Genomic DNA, 23,338 nt, shown 5'->3' on the forward strand with positions numbered 1-23,338 from the left:
ATCAACTTCCTGGTATTTACCTTTCGTATACCTATACAAGCCGAAACATCAAATAGTAAGAGCCTATACGTATAAAACATCATGCCTATAAATCTGTATTATTTTTTTTTATTTTAATATAAATCCAGTTCTCTGTCATAATATAATAAAGACGTCTCATATAATAATAATAGATTGTTTATACGTATTATTCTACATTACTACAGTACCTGTGACAGTACTTGTCCCTGGATTCTAGTTATATAGGGTAAGCCAATAAAGTGTAACTATTTTCAGGGCTGGTAGATCACAATAAAAGAAAAATTAATCGAATTATTTTACTCTGATATTAAAAAATAATTTTTTGCTTAAATTTTGAGAACCAACCATTGGATTTTTTCTGGATTTTCGTTTTTCTAAATTTAAAAGATATTAGGTTTTTTTTAACAAAAAATTTTAAAAAAATCTGATTTTTCTTTCGAAAAATTAAAAAAAAGGGTATCAAAACACATACCGGGTGTTGCATCGTCGAGCGGGACATAGGAAATCCAATGTAAATTTTAATGGGGTCAATTATTGGCTTCCCTAATTATTTTAGAGAATAAATCTATTTAGGTTTATTGAAGAGCACTAAAACCCACATTCAAAAGAATAACTTTAGATATTTTTGATTAGCCCGTTTACGAGTTATCGCCGATTTCTTTTTAAATATTTCTCCTTTCTTATGGCCCTGTATTTACTTATGAGCACCAGTCAACGTAAAAGATAACTGTCAAATGAAGTTGTCGTTTCAGAAATTTATCTATTTAGTGCTTTAATATGTTAAAGATGCACAAAGTAATAAACTTTGTGCTTTTTTAACATTTTAAAGCAGCAAAATATATGATATTATTCAAAATTAATAATATCCATCTATCAAAGAACAAACCCGATGATATTACCACAGAAACATATTTTAATTTTTAGGATTTTCATAAAATTTAACTATATTTTCATATTTCTTACTTTTTCTAAAACAGTATGGAAATTTGAAAAAGTTTAAACAAAATTAACCATTTTAGAGCAAGGAGAACTTTATGAAGAATGCATTTTTCTCAAAAAGTTAATATTAAAAGTTTTTCCTCCTGTAAAGACAATCCGGCGACATACTGAACGTTTATAAAGAAATATCTCCCTTATTTGATTCATATTGAAAGATCGAAAATATTAAAGTAATATTAGAAACTCCAGAAAGTAATATTTCTTTGAGTTATAAAAAGACATTTTTTATTACTCCTGAACTTTTAAATATTCTTCGCCAAAATACTCCGCCTCCAAAAAAAAATATCACCCCAATCTTGTTCTTTCTCTTCCATCTATCCTCCAGAAATCGTTTGAGATTATAACAGTCTTCATTTAGCTTATCTTATTGTCATTGTTTAATCTAAACTGGGTTGGATGCCGACCCCAATTTAGATATATATCTTTTAAAGTACCTATCCTAAAATATACCACAAAACGCTCGATTTTAGTAATTATAATAATCATAAAAACATAACACAAGTGGAAGGATTTTTATTGATCAAGTAAAAAGGATATTAAAGTAAGATCAAGTAAAAAAGGATAGTATTTAGGAGCTAACATCAATAGTCAGTGCGACCCGAAAAGAGAAATATTTTCAAGAACTGAGCAAGCGAGAAAAATCTTCGTGAGTATGAAATCATTTTTTTACAAGACGAGACCTCAGTGCGGAACCCAGAACTCTATGGATGTGAGAGCTGGACACTAAATTTGCAGACCGAAAAGAGAATAGAAGCCTTCGAAATGTATGTGTACAGACGGATGCTGCGAATCTCATGGTTACAATGGATCACCAACGAAGTACTCCAGCGCATGCAGAAACAAAAAGAGATAATGAACACCATCAAGGAAAAAAAATGCAATACCTGGGTCATGTGATGAGAGGTGATAGATACGAAATATTGCGCCTCATAATAGAGGGCAATAATATTGTTTATATGTTAGCCGGTAGTTCTAGGACTACACGATCTGAACTGAAGATCTAAACTTTGTCAGGCCACACACAATGCAGTTACCTCGAACGATGCAATCTTCAGTTTTGGGACTGTCAGTTTTTGAACTGAAGGAAAAACTGTTCTTTCACCACACACACAAATATATGGTCAGTTTTAATCGAATGATCTTAAAGTAAGAAATGTTTTTAATGCAAAAAATACACTTCTCGTGTTTTTGTTATTGCAAGAGCCAATTACAAAAACAAAAACAGCGTTTCTGGGTTGTAAGCAGGGTTCGGAAAACTACATGTTACTTTTAAAAACTACATAAACTACATTACATGTAGTTAATGCAGTTTATGTAGAGGGTGTAGTTTATGTAACCTATGTATGTAACTTTCAAATATCAAAGGTTTGAGGTGAGGTTATAATAAGTTGAAGCTTTAAAAACACATAATGTATTTAAGAAACCAGAAGAAATATGGCTTTAAATATAATATTTATAGTTATATCAATAGTTTATAAAATTCCAACAATTTTTCTGTATGATAAGTTATTACTCAAGAAATGGAGACACAATAGATCTATAACAACAGGACAAACTATAATGGAAAATATACACCATTAAATGAAATTAAAAATTCCCACACACTAGATACTTTTCATATAACATTTATCAGCATACTAAATTTAATATGCATAAAGAAAAATACATTTTATTAGTACGAATCACATTGATATTAATCAAGCGTTCCAATTCAAAACATATAATTTCCCAAAAAAAACGGAGTGTGTTTCAGGTGCATAATGAACATATTCAAACCGCAATCGCTATTATAAACATTTAGATTCAGTTGCAGTACAAAAATCTTGCCAGTTCATAGGGATTTTTTGGTTATTTCCATGCTATTTTAGTTATATATGGTATTTTTATAGTTAATGGAATTATTGGAAACGATTCACAAACGAAATAGTTTGAAAACAGCGCTAAAACATCTCGATCACGCAATAAATATAACTAATATACAGTATGTCCCCAGATTGTCTTTACAAGAAGAAAAAAACTGTTTTATTATTGACATTTTAAGAAAAATGCATTCTTCATAAAAAAATTTGCTTGTTCTAAAATGGTTAATCCCGTTTATACTTTTCCAAATTTCCACACCGTTTTAGAAAAAATTAAGAAAAAACGTGAAAATATGGTTGAAGTCCTAAAATACGAAAACTGTTTCTAGGGTAATATCATTTCGATTTCATTCTTTGATAGATGCTGATAGATGGTTATTATTAATTTTGATTAACTTTATAATATTCTGTTATTAAAATATATCACATTTTCCGATAGCTATCAACACATCACCCTTTCCGTCATTGAACTAAATAAAAATTATGCTTTTTTGACATTTTAAAACAACAAAATAAAAACACTAAATCACCACAACACACCAAAACACTTTTACTTTTACACTGGACGCGCGTTTCGCTAACCATGTTAGCATCATCAGCAGATGATTATAAACTAAAGTACAATCTGCAAGTTGAGCGTTTATATACTCGCTCAGTGGGCACCGAGTGGGCGTGGCAAAATCTAGCCAACCGAGTCAGAGCCAACTGAGCGTAACAGTTAGATTTCCGCCACTAGAGTAGTAGGAACAAAGAACTTGAAGGAATTGGACCGTTGACTCTGTTCATACTATCTTTACATTTATTAATTCTGATGCTTTCTTGTATATTTTTTAGATCTACCAGCCCTGAAAATAGTTGTTCTTGTTTAAGATTTTCATTTGAGAAAAAAGAGTTATACTAATATTTTTTCAAGGCTCAGTTACAGCCCCGGATCTAAGGGGGGGCAAACCGGGGCACCTGCCCCGGGCGCCAGGGCCAGGGGGTCCTAAAATCATAATATAATATTGTTGAAAATCAAAAAAAATGCTCCACAAAGCACCTAGTATGTACCTTAGGTTTAAGTATTCATTTAATTTTAAAACGTCCAGTTAGTTTTTGAACAGATTCTAAACTTTCATTCTGTCCCGTTTATACGAAAAATGCCTAGCTACCCATATAACACAACACAATCCTATAGATATCTTGAGGATATCCACCAAGGATATAGTAAATATCTTAGGGATATCCAAAAACCAGAGGAGGATATTTATGGGATATCCAGATGGGACAAAAAAAGTCATCTTCAAGACATCCCTAGGCAAGCCTTTTACGATTATTTGGGATATTTATAGGATAATACAAGGATGATGTTGGGAGCATTATAGAATATTTTTAGGACATTATATGAGGACTGTTATTTGACAATACTTACTTCATCCTTAGTTTATAGTAAAAACGTTCGCGATTTAGTTTTATTTGGTCACATTTTGACGTTATTCATTGGATATTTTTATTAACAGCTCTAAAATATACCTACCTATTATGTCAATGAATTTTGCGTCAAAATTTAGAAGTTTATTTGTATGAGTTAAGAGCTTTATGGGCTGTGCCGGTCAAGCTTAATCACGTGACTAAAAGTTTATTTGGTATGAACTTTATATGTATAGATATTTGTTAGTTTTTTAAATTAATTTATTTCAAACGCTGGAAAGGGGGGGCGCTACTATCAATTTTTTGCCCCGGTTCAAAAAAATTGTAGATCCGGGGCTGCTCAGTTAATACACTGCGGCAACCAATAATATATTACATTAAAAAAACATATTTTTTATTTATTATTTTAATTAGTATTTCGTTTAATTATTTTTGTAACATTTAATAATAACGGTCCTTTGTATTTTTTAGTATAGTATTTCATTTTATTATTTATTGTTGCATTTGATAAATGATCCTTTGTATTACCGCATTGCAAAAGTTGTTAATTTTATAGTACAGTTATATTTTACTATTTAATTATTATAAGTTTTCATTATACGACATAATTTATTACGGAAACTTTAACCACCAGTCGTAAAAGCTTTGTTTAAACAAATTTAGATATTACAAAAACTATTAATTTTAGGTATATAACATTATATATAGAAAAGTTATAAAATTTTACGCAGAATCTAAAATTAAAATAAAAAATAGGGTGTTGCATTTAAAAAAAAACATATGTTATATCAGCCACACTTTTTTGAAGTACTTTGTATACTCTATAATAATTCTAAATTGTGTATCTTAACCTTCCCTATAACTTTTGTATTTAACATTTTCTTGTAAACCTCGAAACAAATGAGATAATGGACTTTACTCTATCGTTGACTCACCCTGTACAAAAAATCTTTAATTATTACAATCTCCCCCTGTCGCCAGAAGCAAAAAAGCGAATAGAATAAAGGAAACCTGTTTAAAATGAAACTAAATTCTAATTTTACCTGTTTAGAACTATTAATTTAATCACGTCCATCTGTTCCTTTGACTTTACTCTTCGCTAGGGTAATTAATAAGGTTATATGGCGATGAACTGCATTGCAAGAAAATTGCTCTCTCCCTAATTACATTTGCAAATGTCCTCCATGATAGCAAATACGGCTTGTTTGATAAACACGTTTGAACATTTACGGTCCTGTTTGTCAACATACCGGCGCCAATCAAAATTTCGCTCAACGTATCAAACAAGTTTTTTAGTTCAAATAAATCTAGGATAGTCGGAAATAGTTTAAACAGAATATTATGCATCTTTGAATAAGAAGACTAAGGAAGGAGCATATCAAAAATCTTAGGTACACCGCGATAGGCCTCAAATATGGCCGACTTAAATTCCGGTTTATCAGTGTCTAATTTTATTTAAAAAACGTAAAACAATGATGTAGGGTAGATGTGAGGTAGACTCAATTATTTGTTGTTTTATTTTACGTTGTGAATAAATGTTGGTAGTTATTAAAATTGTTATAAAAATATATAATTCTAATAAAAATAGATAAGTTATAATAAGTATTTATTAACACAAACATCCGATACGCTACTGAAGCAGGTAAGTCAAATTAACGTATCTAAATTCTTTGACATCTAATCTTTGACAAGTAATAAATAAAAGCTAAAATGCAAGAAAAATATATAATTTAGTTAATTTAAGTGAATTTCATAAATGATCGGTTTACTACACGTATGTATATTATATAGTCACTTACTAGCGTTAATAGTTGTTCCATTATTTCATTCAATTTTTGCCGAGATCTACCGCACGCTACACAACCAACTATTTTAGAGTCTTTTTCGATAAATCGCGATAGTGTGACTGTTAATTTAAGTTCTGCCACAATTTCCATCTAGATTTACTACCTTTATACAACTATCAGTTGTAGAATAAATAATAAATAACATAAAATAAGCTCCGTAAAGACTGACAAATCCACAAAATTTCAAATCAAATTCAAATGTGTAAAATGAATCGTCAAACAGAACTGTCAAGGATCCCCACCCTAGAATGTTTTTTCCGCCCACCATGCATAAATACATGGATAGCATTATGCTCCTTCCTTAGTCTTCTTATTCAAAGTTATGCATCAATATTTAATAAATGACAAAGGAGTACAACAGGGAGACGGGATATCCCCAAACTGTTTACAGCAACATTAGAAGAAATCTTCCGTCAACTGGACTGGACCAACAAAGGATTAAAAATAGATGGAAAATATCTTAACCATCTAAGATTCGCTGATGACATACTCCTAATTGCCAATAGTTCTGAAGAACTACATTAATGAACTAAATACAGCCAGCTGGTCTCAAAATGAATTTAGCAAAAACTAAAGTAATATACGATGAACTAGTGAAAGGAAAAGACATTCTAGTAAATTACGCAACACTGGAAATAGTAGAAGAATATACAGGGTGAGTTTCCTACGATGTTCTCTATGGGTATCTCGGAGAGTACTGGAGAGAGAGAGAGAGTCGGTTAAATGGTGAAATAATTGCAGTTTTGTGGGGTCATAAATATGCGCCTTTCAGATTTTTGAAAAAGTTCATGGCTTAGTAGATATTTCGAAAAAAAAAACAAATTTTGGCTATTTGAAAAATTGTCCCTAATTCCATTATAATCCATTTTAGACCAAAAATTTTTAGATAAAAGTTGTAGATAATCACATCCTTAAATTCCTCGAGTTGTAGATAATCACATTCCTCAGTTCCCTGAGTTTGTGTTCTCCGATTTTTTCTAAAGCCTGTCATTTTTGACATATATGACACAAACATATGTTTTTTTAAATGGAAACCATAATTGGCCATGACTTCATAAAAAGCGCCATTTTTTAAGCTTTTCAGCGATATAAGCTATAATATGTTTTTTTCAACAAATTACTTATAGTATAGCTTATAGTAAATTCAACTATTCGAGAACACTTTACTTTTTTAGAACAGATACGTCTACAAGAAACCGTTGACGTTCTTGTAGACGTATCTGTTTAAAAAAAGTAAATTGTTCTCGAATAGTTGAATTTAAATATTTTAAATAGTTTTTTTCTTATTCTTTGTATTTTTTTTGCTTCCGACGACGAAAAGATATAAACTTTCCGAAACGTTAAGCATTTTTTTTTGTTTGTTAGGCAAATTTGTATAACTAAACATAACTTCTGACAAGCAGTGTCCGTTTAGGTTTAACGCCAGAAGTGTTTACAAAAAATAACTATTTTATTTTGTAGATTTTCTTGCAGTGCAGTGGCGAAATACCCATAAAGAATTTTTTTGGAGAGATGAATCCGCCCCGGGCGGCGACCCTCCAAGTACCTGCGGGGCGACAAAAAATTGTTATAAAGGCGGTAGACAGATTCTGTAGGGGCGGCAAACCTCTCTCCTAGAAGCTCGCCGCCTCGAGCGAACCTAACCCACGCTACGCCACTGAATCCGCCACATAGGTATAGACCTTGGAATAAGAAGACTAAGGAAGGAGCATAATGCTATCCATGTATTCATGCATGGTGGGCGGAAAAGGCACTTGTGTCTAGCCCTAGCAGGCAACTGTTAAGCCCGACCAATCACGTTAGAGTTTTTGACAAACACGAATGAATTAACACACTACAAATAACCACGCTAACCAACCTGATTGGTCAAGCTTAATAGTTGACTGCTAGAACTAGACACTTCTGGAATAGGCACCATAAAAGCTCTCTAGGGTGGGGATCCTTGACAGGTCTGTTTGACGATTCATTTGACACATTCGAATTTGATTTGAAATTTTATGGATTTGTCAGACTTTACGGAACTGATTTTATGTTATTTATTATTTATTCTACTACTGATAGTTGTATAAAGGTAGTAAATCTAGATGGAAATTGTGGCAGAACTTAAATTAACAGTGACACTATCGCGATTTATCGAAAAAGACTCTAAAATAGTTGGTTGTGTAGCGTGTGGTAGATCTCGGCAAAAATTGAGTGAAATAATGGAACAACTTTTCGCTAGTAAGTGACTATATCAGGGTCTTGGATAATTTGCTATTTGAAAATTTCTAAAAACTCTGCTTATCATGTCAATAAATTTATATATATATATGATATATATATATATGTAGTCCCAAGACAGTCATGACCATTCGGTAGACACTGGTACCTTTCCGGTCATGGAGGAATGGGGCGAACAAGTTTATCCTGGAAAAAAGGAAGAGAAAAGAAAAAAGGAGAGTCCCCGCCTTGCTTCTCCTTTTTCTTTTTTCAGATCGCTGGTTCATCGTTGCTGACTTCCTCCCGTATTGATGAAGCCGGAAGGCAGAAACACTGAGTGTCTACGGGTAGTTATGTTTAGTCATGTATCATGACTAATCTTTCTGTGGACTTGTCTAATAAATTCTTTCTTCTGTTTATATATATATATATATATATATATATATATATATATATATATATATATATATATATATATATATATATATATATATATATATATATATATATATAATCACAATTTTGTGACAAAGTTATTGTGACAAAACTTTCCAGATTTGTCCGTTAACATGGTAGTGTGGCCTTTATATAATTATAATTAAAATAATTTATTGAGCGGTAGGCAGAACTTGGATAATGAGAACACCGACTTTTCAGAGCGTAAATATAGTTTATCTTTTACATATAAAAACAAAATATAACCAGCTAAAAATCGAAATTAAGGCATCGCACTTTTATGGCAAGGGCTCTTTCTAAATTCAGTTACTATAAACTCTATTGCCACTTACCTTATTACGTCAACATCCATCAGCAATACATCAACAACAAGAACCTATCGAAGATTTCATTGATCCCCTTGTAGATCTACCTCTTCGGTCTTGGACTCATACTTTGGATTGAACCACTCGACCGGTTATCACCAGTGTTCTTTTAAATAACTTAATATTTTAGTGATTAGGTGAAATAAAGAAATAAAATGCCGATTTTTCACAACACCTAACTATATTTAATATAAAGAAATAAATAAATAAAAAAATAAAGAAAAAGATTTAACAACAAAACATTTATAATTAATGAAAAAGAAAGAAATTGAATCAAAAATAATTAATGACAATTAGAGAATTGAAATTAAAACTCAGAGATAATAAAGTTAAAAAAAATACAAAATATTCTTCTTATTAGTTCAATTTAAATTATCTACAATTAGCATACACTTTCAAATCTCTCCTAGAATTATCGTTGGCAGAAAATTAATATATTAAAAAAATATTCACCGAACAATTAAATTTAAATTAGAATTTAATAAAAAGAACAATTGCAAAATAATCACTTATGCAATGACATCTAAAATTTACTAGAGCCTTTAGAACAAACAGAAAGTCTTAAATCATTAATAAAGAAAAATATTAGAGAAAATCCAAAAACAACAATTAAAATACTGTAAGTATGAATAGTTTAGAATTTCCTAACTTGAGAATTTATTTGAGAAAATCTTTAGATAGAGAACTTACTAAATACAATTAAAAAGACCACTGGATAATATAAGATATACACGGAGTAAATTCGACCGTCTAATTTAAAAGTCAGTACCGAACTAATTTTGAAGATGAAAATACTGATGCTGGTACTATCTCGGAAAGGCGTTACTACATCTTCGGCACGCCCTTGTTTGAGGAACCTTCGAATACCCATCCAAATGCATATTTTGCACCTTTTTAATTGGCCAAAGGGTTCCTTCCCCGAAAGATCCCTAGACTTCTTTCACCCCTGTTTCTGGTTCTTATCCCGAGAGGGCATCAGCATGTCCTATTTATTAATGAAATGTAATTTTTAAACCCTTCCGTGTAAATCTTACTCTTTTACCAATTTGCTGAATAATATTCATAATCTAAGCCTTAACTAATACAAATGATATCGTGCCATAGGATTACCTTAAAAAAACCGCCTAGAAATTAACTCTTTATTTCTTCATATTTTTGTCTATTTCTATTTAACTCTAGGAACGGAAAAAAAGACAATCCTATTTCTATCATTTTCAGACATTCATCTCGTGAACATTTGGATTCTGATTTTAAAACATATATTTAATACTTTTAATTTTCAATGTAAAACCTCTAGCGAGGGGATGATTTAATTTTACTTATTTCGTTAAGCATGCCTACGTGCTTTTTCTGCGTTGTTTATTTTGAGATATCCCTAGGGTACACACACACAACTGGTACCACTCTGTCAAATAGAGTTTTGATAATAAGGGATGAATGTTTGTTCTACTTTACCCTCGTTTATCTGACTTTAAATTATTTAGAAGAGTGTATTATTTGCTTAGTTAGTTTCTCAGGATATATGCGTACTTTTAGAGAGTTTATGTGTCTTGAATATCATTAGATTATTTGCTTAGGCCTTTTAAAATTCGTTTGCCTATGTCAACTGATAACTTCGTAAACTGAAATGGTCCCATCTCAGAATAACAAACCAAAAGATAAAATTTTACCAAGCTTGATATTATTCTATTACATTATCGATTTTCCTGGTTTTCATCAGCTTGAAACATCGACTGTATTAACCAAAACAAAATTCGCAACCATCTCACGCACACGCTTAACTTTCGCACGAACAATCATCCAGCGCGGGGTTTCCTCAACTGAGGGAATCCCAAATCGATCTAATCCGACTCTGTTTAAGCGCTTAACCAGACCATAATCATTTCCATTCGTCTAGAGTAGTGTGTATAATACGCAAGTACGGCTTAGTTATAAGTTAAATCACTAGCGTAGAAGTGCTGCAGGTAGTACGTGTGCAGTAGTTACTTTTGTAACCGACTATAACCGTTTAAATCATGAATAATTGTCAATCTGGATGGTTTCTGGCATTGGCTCTCTTAACTGTAAGTAACGATGTTATTTTTTTATTCTTTATTAATAAGTTTATGTTAAATTTTTCGGTCTGATCGAATTAAAACATTTGATTATAACGAAGGACTTCAAAATTATTAATTTGTTTACTACATATCATTATAATACCTGTTGATTGTTTCCTGTTTTAAACAAAATTATACAGAGTGGTCCGAACTGTATTCCGGAAACTTCGGCAGCATATTCTGCAGATAAAAATAAGTAAAAAAGTTCGTATAAATGAATGTCCTAAAATGCTTAATTTCGGAGATACATGGCTTAGAAGTTTCATTTTTATTTTGACTTTTTCCAAATAATTTATAAAGTAACGTCAATATTTGAATGAAAATTAGTGTCTAGGAGTTTTTTAACATGAGAATTTTGATATGTGTTTTCACTGTTTTGAAGTGTAAAAATTAGATAGACATTTTACGTAAAAAATATATCTTGGTAAAAGTCGCTACGAGCAACTGTTCTCAAGATATTTAGTTTAATAGATAGTTAAGCCCCATACTCACACGTCGCTCCTTCGTCCCTTCCTCGCGTTACTTCGTCACTTCACTTCGTTCCTTCGTCCCTTCGCTTCCTTCCTTCGTCCATTCGATGCTTGGAAATTAGTCGATTATGCAACAACACACCACAAAATATTTTTAATATAGCAGCTACATGTTTATTACGAAATATCCAGTAACCTCTAAAAATTTTAAAAAATCCGAAAGGCTCATAATTTTTATTTTATAAAACTGCAATTCTTGGTCGTGTCAAAAATAAAAATTGAATTTTAATAATATATATATTTTTTTTAATAAATCCGAATATTTCAGTATCATGTACAAGGTATATCAGTATGAATGTACAAGACGAGTCAACAATAGAGTAAAGTTTATTATGTAATTTATATCGAAACTATGAAATATGACATACTAATTAAACGTTCATATCAATCCTCATTTCTTCAGATATTTTTGTAGAGGCGTCATGCACACTATTTCTATTTTTTTACTTTTGTCGCTGCGATTACATAAATATGGACATGTATTTTTTCACAAATATGAAGACAATATTGTTTTTTTCTTCAATTTTTTAGACTACTGTGTGTGAATTATTTTTATATGGACTGGCGATTGCTAGATGTACAGGATGTCCCATTTTTGTGTGTTTTATGGGGTTTCTGGAGTAGAGATATAAAGATGCCGTTTTCACATCATTGTTCTACTTATTATGAAACTAAATATGCTACACACAGATTTATCCTAGCCTTCTTAGTTCAAAGTTATTTCTTATTTCTTACTTTTACTTTTTATTTTTTAATTAGTAGAAATTTTTGCATTTTTCGTTAACCTTTGTGTCTCGATTATCGACCGCCCATCACTGATCCTTTTCACCTTTTCGATAAGTTATGATACAAAGGGGATCGAAAAATGCAATAATTTCAGATTCTCGCTGTATTTTAGGAAGTAAGAGAGCTAGGACATATCTGTATGTAGCATCTTTAGTTTCATAAAAAAGTAACAGCGTAATGTGAAAACCGCATCTTTGTATCTCGACTCATAAACGAGAAACCCTGCAAAACACACGAAACTGGAACACCCTGTACAGACGTACTGCCAAATTAAGAAATCAACTACGAATGAAATCGAAGATCGATTTATATATTTTATATATTTTAATATTTTTTTGTGTTCGTGATAATTCCTTTGCTACTTCGTCCAAAAACCGACAGTACGGGGAAGGAGCGTTTCGAGGAAGTAAACCGACGAAGGAACACACAGTCGCATAAAATCGACATTTCCCATAGTAAATATAAGATTTTTGGACGAAGGGACGCGACGAAGGAAGGAAGTGACGTAGCGAAGTGTGAGTATGGAGCTTTATTTAAATGAAATAATAAAATTGTGAAATTTTTATTTTTTTAGATAAATCATAAATTTTTCTGCAAAAAAATTATGATAAAACAGTTTCTGTTGAACTTGTGGCACAAAAAAACCATTTCAAATTTATGATTTCAGTATAATAACTATTTCGTCAACATGTTTAATTTATGTCAATGATGACAGGGTATTGATAATTTCGATTTCAAATATCTCGAGAACCATTACACCAAGAGACCTTTTTTACGTAAAAAACGTCGTAAATGTATATTTTTTACTCAGTAGTTTTATACAGGTACGCACGAAAAGTTATTACTCTTCAAACCAGTTAAAAAAAATTGTAGGTGGCGCCCTCTAGAAGTAGGAGTCATATTGACATCAAAATCAAATTTCCCATGTCAAAAAACTCCCAAACACCAATTTTCATACAAATATTGACGTTACTTCATAAATTATTTGAAAAAAATCGAAATAAAAATGAAAATTCTACACCCTGTATCTCCGAAACTAAGCATTTTAGGACATACATTTACACGAACTTTTTTACTTATTTTAATTTTCAGAATATGCTGCTGAAGTTTCCGGAATACAGTTCGAACCATCCTGTATATTGTACCTACTATAAATTCCAGCTACAGTGGCGGATACAGAGCGGATACTAAAATTTGTAAATTCGCAACCTAAAAAGCATATTCTACATTGCTTTTTATTTTGGGACCCCCCCTAAATAAATTCCTGTATCCGCCCCTGTCCCGCTATAATATATCTTTGTGACAGTGCATTCTATAGAATGATCATAATAATAATATTTGCAAAATAAAAGACTAATTCGCCACATTGCGCCAAAATTCTTTACTTTTAGCAGTGGACACGTGTTTCGCTAACCATGTTAGCATTATCAGTATATAATTTTGAGATTTAATCATCTGCTGATGATGCCAACATGGTTGGCAAAACGCGCGTCTATTGTTAAAAGTAAAAGTGTTTTGGTGTACCGTGATGAATTAGTGTTCTATTTTGCTGTTCTAACACCAAAGGTTCCAACTGTAATATTTTTTTGAAAATAGAAAACGTGAAAGTTTGGTTTTTGTTCTTCATTCTTCCCTTCGAAATGCACAAATGTGTTTCCAAAAAAATACTATTTTTCCAGAGCAACTGTTAAAATTGCCTTATATCTATCAAAAATAATAGATAAAATAGTACTTTAACGTCTAGGACTTGACATCGCCAAAATGATCATCGATTGTCATTCCACAGCCGTCTTTGACGCCGTTTTTTGTTCGATCGTACGGTATAATCATTATAAATTACTTGCAAACTGAATTTTGCATTACTTAATTACATTTTAAGTACATATCTAATTTTGTTGCATAACTTTATAAGTACCGATACTTAAGCCCTTAAAATTTCTTTTTGTACTATGGTAAAGTTCTAACAAAAATATTTGCTGTTAAATTCCAGTAAACAACTTTCAGAAATTTATTAATAATACTTATTACAAAAATAATTAATTATATCTCTCTATGAATAAATTCAAGGACACTGCCAATTAAAAGTAATAATGTAATAATACAACAAAAAAATTTACTGCTTGGTATATTATATGAAAAAAATATATGTATTGTATGGTAAAAATAATAAAATATAGCGTATAATAAAAAAACGGCGTCAGAGAAAGCTGGGAAATGACAATCGATGATAAGTTTAGCGAGGTCAATGTCTGAACGTCATTTAATAAAAATTAACATAAAACTTATCAAAAATTAACACTAATTAAGTATATAAAGGTAAAAAATGATAGAGAATTTCCAGACACAAAAATCTATATCCAAAATATTATTTTTTCTTATTATTTAAAAATCATTTGGTCTTCCTCTATGCCTCTCAATTCCTGGTGGGTACCATGTTGTAAGTACCTACAAGGAAAGGTTCAAAATCAGGGTTCTGAGGATGTTCCGAAAATCTCTGTAAGTGAAATTTACAATTCTCTAAAAAAGATGAAGAACAATAAAGCTCCGGGGATTATGGTGTCGTCACAGAAGCGATAAAGATGGGAGGAACAGTATTAATGACCAATATTCAACGGCTGTTCAATCTCTGTCTGGAAAATCAAAATATCCCTACCAAGTGGAATAACTCAATAATTATCCTCTTACATAAAAAAGGAGACATAGCAGACCTGGAAAATTACAGACCAATTAGCCTTCTTAACCATCTTTATAAACTATATACCCGAATTATAACAAATAGACTAGAGGCAAAATTGGACTTCTACCAACCTAAAGAGCAATCTGGTTTCCGTTCCGAATTTGGTACCAACGATCATCTGCAGTGTTTAAAAACCTTAATAGAAAAAACCATCGAATACAATCGTCCCCTAGTACTGATATTCGGTTCGATACCGGCCAACCTAACAGCGCTACAAGAATGTAGAATCGACCATCGATATTGTAACATAATAAAAAACATATATGACAATGCTACACAACTGTAAATCTACATTCCACAACTAACCGGATAAAAATAAAAAGGGGAGTTAGGCAGGGCGATACCATGTCGCCAAAATTGTTTATTACTGTTCTTGAACATGCATTCAAAATGCTGGCTTGGCAACAAAAAGGAATAGTTATCGATGGAGAGAGACTCAACCACCTATGCTTTGCGGATGATATCGTTATAGTGTCAGATAGTCTGGGAGAGATCAAAGACATGCTTCAAGAACCTAACGATGCATTACACGAGATTGGACTAACAATAAATTTTGACAGGACTAAGATAATGACTAATATGGTGCCCAGCGAACACATACAAATTCACAACAACAGAATAGAATTAGTCCACAAATACGTATACTTGGGCCATGAGATCAAAATAAGCAGAGATAACCAAACCTGTGAACTGGCTAGACGAATTACCTTAGGATGGGCGGCTTACGGAAAAATGAGGGACATCTTTAGAGCAAATATCCCAATACACCTGAGAAGAAAGCCATTTAACCAATGTATCCTCCCGGTTTTGACCTATGGCGCAGAGACACTCTAACAAAAGCAACCGCAGAAAAATTGAGAGTGACACAGAGGCGGATGGGGAGATCTATGATTGGCCTGACTTTGAGAGATCGAGTAAGAAATGAAGAGATACGCCGACGTACGAGAGTGGATGACATTATCCAGCGAATCACAAAACAAAAGTGGAGATGGGCTGGACACATTGCTAAAATGGCAGATGGGAGATGGACCAAAAGACTTATAGAGTGGAGACCAAAACCCGACAAGCGTAGCCGAGGCAGACCTCCCACCCGATGGACCGACGACCTGAAACGAATAACAACTAACTGGATTGCAACAGCTAAAAACCGCGAGAACTGGAGACGTTTTTGAGGAGGCCTATGTTCAACTATGGACGTGAAAGGGGGCTGCGTAATGATGATGACCATGTTGTAATTTTTGTGTGCCCTTCTTGCCAGTTGCCCTGCCCATTGCCACTTGAGGGATTTGATTCTGTGACATATTCTATTACCTGGATATTTTGTCGTATCCACTCTATTCTTTTAGCTATTCTCAAAGTAGCTATATAAACATTTATTAACAGAAATTTTATTAAACAATACCAGTTGTTTCGTTGAATAACTACAATTTTTTTATTACCTGTTCATGTTTATGAATAATTACTGATGATAATTACTCGGATAATAATTTCTAAGAATATATTTTTGTTTATTATGAAATTGTATTAGCTTGACCGGTCACTATTAATTTATGGTTATCTCCAAATTTTAATAAATTCAAATGTTTTGTCTCGTTCTTTATTGTGACTTTAATATGACAATATGTTACTTTTTATATTTAGAACTTAGTAAGTAAAAATAATTTAGATATGTAATGTGTGAATTCCCAGATAGATACCAAAGTTTAATTTCCCAGGTCAAAACATATTGTATTAAATTTCAACGTTAATAGGCAGTTAAAGCATCGTACAAAGTTTAGACGGATCTCTTGAGATTAACTAGAGTTAGAGCAAGTATTTTGATGTACGTAATGTACATTTGTATTTAATAATCGAAATTGTTTTGTGAAACGCTTAATTTTAAAAACTGAAAATTTATATTTTTTCCATAGCAACTGTTAAAATATAAAATTGCCTTATATCTATCAAAAATAGTAGATAACACAGTTCTTTAACCCCAAGGGTAGATTAAATGATACTTTAACAGCGAGGATAGGTTAAAAACTTTATTTCTTCTCGCACGTTTTTTAATTGCTTCCATTTTTGAAAATTTTTGTATTCCTTTTCATAAGGTATTCGGGATTTAAATGGAAGTAGTTTGGATATGGCGTTTGTCGCCTCAGCCTGAATATCTGTTGGTAATTTACTTATTTCGTTTTGAGCCATTTTTGGCTCCAATTCAATCAGCAATCGACACGAAAGAGAATTAAAAAATATTAACTCAAAACTGACAACTAAAGAGACAGTTTTATTTATTTGTCAAATTACATAGAAACCAACGGCAACCCAGCACATTATTTTTTCTACTCGTAATAATTTCCTTGAAATAATAATTTCTGAATATTTTTTAAAACGTAACTCGCTATGGAAAAAAATATTGTTTTATACACGACGATAAAATTGCATTATCGTCTCCCGAAATTAATTCACTCGCGATTTCATTGCTCGTGAATTTTATTCAAAAAAATATTTTGATTAAAAGAAAATTGGCAAAAGTAGGCAACGCTGTGCCGGTCAAGCAGGTGCCCAAAAGTTTATTTGATGTGAACTATATTAAAATCTTTGAATAAGAAGACTAAGGAAGGAGCATAATGCTATCCATGTATTCATGCATGGTGGGCGGAAAAGCCACCATAAAAGCTCTCTAGGGTGGGGATCCTTGACAGTTCTGTTTGACGATTCATTTGACACATTTGAATTTGATTTGAAATTTTGTGGATGTGTCAGTCTTTACGGAGCTTATTTTATGTTATTTATTATTTATTCTACTACTGATAGTTGTATAAAGGTAGTAAATCTAGATGGAAATTGTGGCAGAACTTAAATTAACAGTGACACTATCGCGATTTATCGAAAAAGACTCTAAAATAGTTGGTTGTGTAGCGTGCGGTAGATCTCGGCAAAAAATTGAGTGAAATAATGGAACACCTTTTCGCTAGTAAGTGACTATATAATATACATACGTGTAGTAAACCGATCATTTATGAAATTCACTTAAATTAACTAAATTATATATTTTTCTTGCATTTCAGCTTTTATTTATTACTTGTCAAAGATTAGATGTCAAAGAATTTAGATACGTTAATTTGACTTACCTGCTTCAGTAGCGTATCGGATGTTTGTGTTAATAAATACTTATTATAACTTATCTATTTTTATTAGAATTATATATTTTTATAACAATTTTTAACTACCAACATTTATTCACAACGTAAAATAAAACAACAAATTATTGAGTCTACCCCACGTCTACACATCATAGTTTTACATTTTTTAAATAAAATTAGAACGACACTGATAAACCGGAATTTAAGTCGGCCATATTTGAGGCCCATCGCGGTGTACCTACGATTTTTGATATGCTCCTTCCTTAGTCTTCTTATTCAAAGATTAAAATAGGTAGGTACATATCATGTACTGTACTTCCATCCCTGAAAAATTCAGCTTGTGACACCGAAGTGAGACGTAAAGTGAAAATAAGCTTTAATCTACCTACATCATAGGTAGGTGTAGGTACTCTAGGTATATTCTACCTAGACAGTAGCTGACAGTAGTAATTAATTTGTTATCCGATAAGTAGTTGTCATTATATAAGTTTAATCATCTTATACCTCCTATAACGGTAGGTTTTGGATTTTTTCCTGATTGGTTTGGATTAATTTATTATACACCCCTTAACCCAAACCCTCCAAGGAGGATATTTCGTGACCCCTTATTTAAAGTGGACAAGCTTTATTAGTCAATGTTTTAATTGCCCAGCGTCTTTAATAAAAATCTAATGTAATTTTTCATAGAAATGATCTGACATAAAAAGCAAATTTTATCTAAAAACTTTTTGATTATCTACAAGGAGTAAACCGCTGACAAATGTCTGTATACTAATGCCAAAGTAATGCCAAAAACACAAATTAAATACCTACAAATGGGACCTATTATATAGGTCCCATTTTCTATTACACAATCTCCTTTAAAATTAAAGAAAATAGTTTTTGATAAATTTAGTGGAAGAAATTTATTATAAACCCTATTAAGACCATATACAGGGTGGCCCATCGAAAACGTTCCGCAAGGCATAACGGCCAGGGTATTTTTTTTTTCAAAAAATCCAAGAACACGCCAATTTTGTTTGTGAGGGGGACAACTTTTGCCCCAAAAATAATTGCAAAATCTTCAACCCTCTAAGCGGGAGTGTCATCTCCCAATTTTTTTCAAATGGGAAAGGGGGTCAAGTGGTACCGCAATGAAAAGGGCTTTCTATTCTCTATAGTTTCCCGCTTCGTTTTTGAAAATCGTCATTGATAAAATATGAAGGATTGAAATTTGAAAAGTTTATTTAAACATTTATCAGAGTAAATGATAAGGATAAATTCCTTCGACCAATTTGCTGTTTTTTCTTATTATTTCTAGATGTTTACGCATTTTTTCACTTGCCACAAAGTTGAACGATCATGTGCGGTAGTTGCTAGATAGCTGTTCTGTGACTTTTGCGTTGAAGTTCTTTTCAACTTGCAGGAAAAGTGGAAATAATCGAACTCTATTTTAAAAATAAACTTTATTTTACTTTATTTCAAAACGTCTTCGTTGAGGTCTTGTACCAACTGAATTTTGTACGGGTGGAACTTGTGTTTTTTTAATATCCTTTGGACGCTTGTACGATTCACGCCGGTCTCATTGGCTAATTTTCTTGTATTCAGCGTACTATCTATGGCAATTTGACCCAATACGAGTACCTCCATAGCTTCATTTACTACAGGATTTTTCCCCTGCTTCTTTTTATTCATAACTGAACCAGTTTCGCGAAATTTTGCTACTAACCAGGGCCATGTAAGTGAAATATTAAAAATGGTTCCAGCAAAAGTTTCCCAATTATGACGGATGATGGCGCTGATCGTCAAAATTTTTGGACAGGGATTTTGCTTACCGACAATACGACGTGAGCTACGACCGGACAGGACCAATCAGAATGAATGATCAGTCTTTCTTGGACATTTGCCGCGGGACTGTGTGTTAATTTCTGTTGTGATAAGAAGTGTGGTTGTGTTTGCAGTTTGATATTTCGGTTTTGATATTAATTTTGAAGTATTGTATCACCTGTTTTTATGTAATAGTACTTTTTTTAGTTCTATGATCTGATATGTTATGATTTGTTAATGTTTGTTTAACAATGTTATACCAAAGAGGTTATACTTAATATACTTATCAATTTGCATAGCCTAACTTTTTATCAATAAACTTTGTAGATTTTCAGATTATTTAATTCCTTTTGTTTCCGTTTGTAATTTTATTTTTAAGACATATTATGTGATTGTTTCACATAATATGTTTTAAAAATAAAATTGCAAATAGCGAATAAAAATAATTAAAATAAAAAGTGTATTTTACAATTCCCCCCGGCCCCGCACCCCTTTGGCTAACCTATAATGTCAGCTATGTCGAGAGATGGCGTTACGAAAATGGAACCGATTTATTACAAGGAACTTGGGCTTCTTTTTCGTTAGTATATTCTGTGCTACTAACTCGCGAACAATTTTGCCATAAAGGTGTTTGTCAGGAATTCGGCGTTCATTGAATATCTGCGCAAACCGATTGCCACATTCATTATTTTTAAAATAAAGTTCGATTATTTCCACTTTTTCTGCAAGTGAGTACACCATAATAACTGTTAAAAAGTTTAACGATATTGGGAAGAACTTCAATGCACAAATCAAAGAACAGCTATCTAGCAACTATCGCACCTGATCGTTCAACCTTGTGGCAAGTGCAAAAATGCGTAAACATCTAGAAATAATAAGAAAAAACAGCAAATTGGTCGAAGGAATTTATCCTTATCATTTACTCTGATAAATGTTTAAATAAACTTTTCAAATTTCAATCCTTCATATTTTCTCAATGACTCGACCTATTTTCAAAAACGAAGCCGGAAAGTATAGAGAATAGAAAGCCCTTTTCATTGCGGTACTTGGGGGATGACTTGATCTAAGCGGGAGTTTAGAGGGTTGAAGATTTTGCAATCACTTTTGGAGCAAAAGTTGTCCCCCTCACAAACAAAATTGACGTGTTTTTGAATTTTCTGAAAAAAAAATTACCCTGGCCGTTATGCCTTGAGCAACGTTTTCGATGGGCCACCCTGTATAGTATTGTATGTCTTTATTATCCTGACAAAAACAAACAATAGCTGGTATAGCTGGCACAAGCTATGATATACTAATAGAAAACGATGTCATATTTGGTGAAATTTACTGTAATCAAACTACACTTCCTAAATATTTACCTTTGTACGATGGTAAATAAACTTATATAAATATATGGGTACTAATGTGACATTAATTCACTCCACTACACACTAATGAAAAACCAGTTTCTCGAGATTCCCTGAATAGAAACCCAAACTGCAGAAACGTGCCTTGCAGTTGAGCATATATTTAAATTGTTTTGATTTTATCCAGCGAATCTATAAATAAATTTGATTAGGTAATTAATAGTTTTTACCGATATTCGACAAAATTTAATCAGTTTGCCGGTTGAAAAAAAACTACATAAAGCGGGCCACACATTATACGATTTATCGTACTACAAGTTGTACAACACCAAATCGTTTCGACCGTTGCTTTGGATCAATGATTGGATAGTAGTAAAAGCTTCAAAAAATGATACTTGTGAGTTAACTTAGAGAGCACTTGATAATCGAAAAAAAAATAGTGTGTGCACTATATGTGCGTATATTTGAAGAATTGAACTTTTTACTGACAGCTATTAAATAGAATGATTTGAAGGACATGTTTGAAAAAGTGATATATAATGCTGTTTTAATATAAATATTAATTTCAATTTATTTCTGTAATCTGTATGCACAGGGTGGGTCAAATTCGACGCTTTTAAATGGAAACACCCTTTTCTATAGGAGATAGAGAAAAACTAATAACATATCGGCTGTATGGAGCTCCAATTTTCATCATATAAATTGATGATGGTTGTGAAAACCGCATATCTATATCTTTTACCGTTTCGGATTACGGGTGTTTTTCAAAAAGTTTTTTTTATTATTAATAATATTTCGTGTGATCGAAAAAAATTGGCTGGAAATTTTGTATTTTATGAAACATTTCATCTTACTGATAGCTAATTTTACGTAGAATTAATGGTTTAACTATAATTTTTTAAAATTAATAATTTAAGAATTATCAACAGAAAATTGATTGTTTATAGTGGTGACATACTGATATTTTTTAATTTTATTGAAAAGAATTTAAAATTACCTTTCCAAAACTACAAACACACTTGATATTTTGCTCGATTTCCTCTTGCTAGATAGTAGATATATAAAAATTCGCCCGCTTTAAATAAGTAGGGCTGGTTGGAGGCACCGGCTTGTAATGCAAAAAAAATTTTTTTTATTTTTAAAATCAATTAAAATGAAGAAATGCAAAAACAAAAACAAAAAAAAAAAAAAAAAAAAAAAAAAAAAAATATTATTTAACCAACATCAACACATTTTAAACTTATATCTAATAACAATTAAAAATAAATAGCAAACTCAAGACATAATTTTGCTTACAGGTCTTCGACATATCAACCGTCTTTATGTTATGGACAGACGGGGCAGTTTTTGAACAGTTCTCGCGGAATTTATTAATTCAGTGGGGGTGAAAATACCCTCTCATAACTGCTAAGTAATTATAACTCTTGTCAGATCTATACGAAGATATAAGAACTTTATTTCTTCCGCAAATATTATTCCATAGAATTATACTCCATGGACACTAAGTCAGCGGCCTCGACGGCCAACGGCTTGGGTTCTTGGTTACTATTCAATTATTCTGTAAAAATGGCTGCAAAAATTTTGATAACTTCAGCGTTCAGATGCGGTGCCCGTCTTGCTGGAAAAATTATGTTTCCAGTTCCTATTAAGGCATATCTATTATCAATAAGGTGTCCAAAACCTACTAGTTTAAAGTGGCGAAACTTTTAAAAATTCTGTATTTTCGTAAGGGATTATATCTCTCTCTTTTTTTTTT

The 23,338-nt window shown here is 31.9% G+C and overlaps 1 protein-coding gene across 1 annotated transcript in view; it reads right to left on the bottom strand.

Moving 5' to 3' along the window:
- LOC115885648 overlaps nt 1-21,665 on the bottom strand; it is a 49,284-nt gene extending 27,619 nt beyond the window's left edge. The window contains exon 1 of the mRNA XM_030904618.1: nt 21,595-21,665. The gene's annotated coding sequence lies outside the window, so the exon portion shown is untranslated. The remainder of the gene's footprint in view (nt 1-21,594) is intronic.
- Between the last annotated feature and the right edge of the window lie 1,673 nt (nt 21,666-23,338).

The sequence above is a fragment of the Sitophilus oryzae genome, unplaced genomic scaffold, assembly GCF_002938485.1.
Source record: "Sitophilus oryzae breed Bouriz unplaced genomic scaffold, Soryzae_2.0 scaffold_410_pilon_pilon, whole genome shotgun sequence".
Taxonomy (NCBI): Eukaryota; Metazoa; Arthropoda; class Insecta; order Coleoptera; family Curculionidae; genus Sitophilus; species Sitophilus oryzae.